Raw genomic sequence first — 4910 nt, forward strand, 5'->3', positions numbered from 1 at the left:
TGGGCTATTCGAGTTCACAAAGAGTACGAAGCTTTTCTGGATACAGCCTGATCCTGTACTTTTCTGAAAAACCTTCCTTAAATTTTTCCAACACATAGTCTAAGACAGCTAGCTTAAAGGAACCGCCCTAAATATTTGCAGGAAGCTCCCTTTGAAAATTGGGCACAAAGGCTAATGTTAATATATTCCCTGAAGCTCCAGGGACCTGGATAAGGCAACACAAAACACCAAAATTAATTTGACAACATACAGAATTCTAGTTCTCTATTCAGAAAACCTTTTCATAACATTTACAGCAGAGTCACAGTCTCGGAAACATTAAGTTAGCTTAATTACATAAAATTTCTCCTCAAGGTTTCTTCCAAAACCTTCCTCTACACCTCTTCCTCTCAGAAAATTTCTGTGAGTTTCCCTTCATAAATCTTCTACTTCCACGAACCTTCTTTTATACTTTTTTATTCCCTCAATTTGCCTCTTTTCACTCTTTCAGCAACCACCTCTGAGGCAAATATTTTTCTTTTACCTTCGAGTTAAGCTTCCACTCTTTATACCTTCTATTACCGATACTCTTCTTTCTACTTACTCAAACCTTCGTCGTCATGCCTTATTCCTTCATAGAGATCTGATGTTCCTCCTGCTCGTCTCACGATAGAGAACAATCACGCCATATGATGGAAAAGGGGTACAGCATCCGGGAAAATGGAGGGGACGCCACTTGCTTCACCCCATCTCCGGCCCCTTTCTTCGTGGGAATTTAAGGAGCCTCTTAGCACTGGTGGGTCGGTATAAAACCCTGACCCAGACCACTGGAGTAGACTCCTCATGGAGATCCAGTGGGGCCACCGTAAGCCATGTGAGAATCGCCACGGAACCAAGGATTGGGGCTCGGCTCTTGCTTTGTTGATAGGTCACATCTCAGTCAATCCACACTCACTCTCTTTTGCACACCTCCCACCATTCCTTAACATGTGTGTTAGTGAAAAAGCAGCCGCTTCTCCTTAATTCGTAGAGAGTGACTGGTTGCCCTCTGGAGAATGATAGAATTCCCCCTTTTACTTAGTGTTGATCCACTTATTCTGCCCTGCAACGGTGATGCAAAGACAAACAAGGGTGGGAAGCCTCCTCCAAAAAGGAGATCATTCAAGTACTCATCTGGCCGTGTCTCCTCTCGGGAAGCTTAGGACACTTAGCCATAGCGGACTCAGCTTTGAGACTCATGATCGGTCGCTAGTCCGATGCCGCCATAGACCATGTGCTGTTTCACCACGGACCTGCGGAATGAGCCCAAACGAACCCTGTGGCCTTCAGGGGACCTTAAGGGTGCCTAGTTGTGGGGCTACAAACTCACGCCTGACTGGCAAACTGGTCAAGCCTCTCACTCACCCACCCAACCGCTATCAGGTTAAAACATCACTCCTCCCCCACCAGTGTACACGCAGGTTTTACCCTAGGCTAATGCGTCTATGCCTTAACCTAAGGTCTCTCTCAATAAGGAGACTTCTAGCCTCTGCCACCGTAGAGACTCCTGACGAACCTGGATATTATCCCTCAGGTTCTGAACCTGGCTATTATGATACAGGTTCCCTGAAAATAAGGAGGTGTTCCTACCCTTCTTCCCTCTGACAGAGGGGTCTGATTTGGGGGCTGTCCCAGGACGTCAGACTGACTTAGCCCTCTGACTTTACTCTCCTTCCCTTTCCTCAGCTAGATTATTCCCCTTAATCTCAAATCTTACCTTGGTAACTTTTCTTTTTGCGGCCATTCCTGATGAGTTGGTCTTTCCCTCCTGTAAGTCCAGCTGGTAGCTCAGCTGTTCCGTGGAGTCGGGGTGCCAATCTGAAAGAGAGCCCGGAATACACGTCAGGTGGTGCACCTCCTTAGTCATCTCGGCTCCCTTCCGCCCTGGCCAGGCCAAGCCACCAGCCCTGCGGCTCAAGGGGCTGGCGTGGTTGGAATCTCGCTGGGGCCTCCAAAAATCTTGTGGAAAAACCCCAAAAGCTCCAAAAATCAGACCAGGAAAACCCAAGTTGCAACTCAGAGAAAAAGAGAACTCAGTTTTATTACGTTAAGGAACTAGTGCTCTGAAGATCTGGGCAGTGGGCTCAGTTGAAACATCTCTTTATATAGGAAAAATTTTCTATACCCTGATTGGTCAGTTTGAACATAAACTGTTACATACAGCAGGAGTTGCTATGCAGATTTCAAATAGTAACACAGAGAAGGGCAGGGGTTGCTATGGGTAACCAGTAAATACAAATTGTTACAAGAAGCAGGAGCCGCTGGAGTACAAACAGTTACATTTATAAGTCGAGCAAGGTGCAAAGGAGCTCTTGTAGGAGCTCTTGCATGCTGCAAATATAGTTGTAGAAAGCAAGCACATTTACAAAAACAGAAAGCTGTTTAGTTTTTAATAAAATTCCCTAAATTTCCACATCAAGGCCACTTCACTTGTCAAAGCCAAGGCATTGAAAGCCAAGCTAACCCACCTTAGATTCTTGCTTAGGGCCAACGTATGCCAATTATTAGAGCCCATTATGTAAATATAATAAAGAGAATAATGGAAATAATAATAATTGTAATTGTAATGGCACTTTGCATGTATATACCACTTAACAGTTTATAAAACACTTAGGTGTTTGCAACCTATTTATTATACTTTAAATCATTAGCAATGTTTGGGAAGGAGTAATCATCTCCAATTTACTAATAACACAGCTTAGGCTTAGGAAGATTGAGTGAGTTGTCTAAGTTTACTTTGTGTGATAGACTGCAAAAATAGTGCAGTTGCTCACACTTTCGTGCACTCATGCCTTTAGCCATCAAACTTGGCTGTACCTTCCACTCTGGCTCTGGCTCTAGCCACATGACTTGCTTTGGCCAATGAGATATCAGCAAGCATAATGCCAGAAGAGGCTTGAAAAGCTCTTGTACAACTGGACTTTCTCGCTCTTGCCTTCTGCCATCACCATGGGAAGCACCTGCCAGGCTAGCCTGTTAGTTCCAGAAGGAGGAGGAAAAACACTTATAGCAGAGACCAGTCACTTCCACCATCCAAACTATGGTTATACTGACAGCTAAGTAAGAATCTCGACACGTGAGTGAAGAACTCAGTCAAGGCTAGAAGAACTGCTCAGCCTTGCCTGGACTGAACTGCAAGCCTCAAACATATGAACTAATTATATGCTTGTTGTCTTAAGCCACTGAATTTTGGGGTGTTTTTTTTTTTTTTTTTAGAAAGCATTCATTGTGACAATCCACACAGTTAATAAGATAAAAAACTAGGACTAGAAAAGATAATAGGAAAATAGTTTTACTGTAGTCACTCTTTATGGATATTGCCAACCCTGTAGGACGTTAGTAAGCTCAGTATTGAAGGCTGAACTCGTCCAGTTTAAAGAGTCCAAATTCCTCTCCATTTCTTGGGGCTTATCCATCTTGAGTAGTTCTGACACTTTTCAGTGAGAGAGGGCAGAGATATTTCTTTATATCATGGACAGCTCATGATTTTCTAACTTCCAAAGTATCCCTCTTATGAGAAAAAAATATTTTTATAACACATTATCCCAGGATAGGCTAAATCATGATTTGTAGACCAGTTGTGACCAGTGAACTGTTAGATAAGGTTACCCATTCATGAGAGGCAGAGGGTATATTAGATGGAAGTTGTATATATAAGTCCCTGGGTCAGAAATGGGAGGACTGAAGAGATGAATAGAGAGGTCAGTGGAGGATGATTCTTTCAAGCCTCCTCTAGCAATTAAGCATATAAATGACCCAGTGAAAGAGAGAGGAAGATCATGAGACCTGGAATGTGGGATTTGGATGGGATTTGGCCAGTTGGATCAAGGACAGGGGATGGAGGTAGAGGCAGAGACAATGCTTTGGGGTCCAGATAACAAAGACTTTTATAGTGGAACACAGAATATAAGTCTCGTTTAGAGAGAATAGAATGCAACATAGCATATGCTCTTCAGTAGCCCTGAACTTTAGCAGCATTTGGAGTACAGGGCAAAATCTCTGCTGGTGGAGACACAGTACTTACTTAGGGGGCTTGCCATCCATAGTTCTGATTAAACCATTTGCCACATGCCTTGCAGACACCGAACACTAACAAGCGGTCAAAGTCAAAATCCAGAAGGTTCCTCTGGGCTCAATGGACAATCAGAAATAAATGGGTGGCTCTGAAGTGGGTGATAAGGCCCAGTATTTACATAGGTGGGGACTAGGGACAACAAAATAAATTTTAGTGTTAAAATCAATGCTTAACCTACAGGCTAGTAATGCCAAGAGACTGTTTCCAACTATTACAATTAAAATTAAAAATTAATCTCCATGATGTGATACAACAACTAACAGAATGAATAAGATGAAAACAAGACAGAGAATGTAAATGTTGGCAAGGAAGAAACAAGAACTCTCACACTATATGGGTGAGAGTGCAAATCTGTATAACCACTGTTGGGCAATGTCACTAAAGCTACACAAATGCAAATCCTCTGACCCAGCAATCCTACTTCTAGGTATAAATCCAATAGAAATATAAACCTATGTTCACCAAAAGCATGTATAAGGAAGTCTGTAGCACCATGGAGTGATAAAAATTTGGTTATCTCATAAATAGTAGATACTCTGTCTTCATAGCTCAATCAGGGAATTATGATCTCGGCGTTTTAGCGTCCTCATTTTAAAAATGAGGAAAATGATATCTGCTCTGTCTATTCATAGGGTTGATTTGAAAATCAAGTGAGTTAATGGGTATGAAAAAAACTTTGCAAACCATAAAAATTTGTACACATGGAAAGAAGTCTTTCTGAAACAAAGCAAACAGGGGTTTTAATTTTAATTTTTAAATGATTTTGCAATGTTAAAGAGTATCTCCATTTGGCAAATGATAGTAATTGTGTTTTGAA

This window comes from Pteropus vampyrus, unplaced genomic scaffold (genome assembly GCF_000151845.1).
Source record: "Pteropus vampyrus isolate Shadow unplaced genomic scaffold, Pvam_2.0 Scaffold7, whole genome shotgun sequence".
Taxonomy (NCBI): Eukaryota; Metazoa; Chordata; class Mammalia; order Chiroptera; family Pteropodidae; genus Pteropus; species Pteropus vampyrus.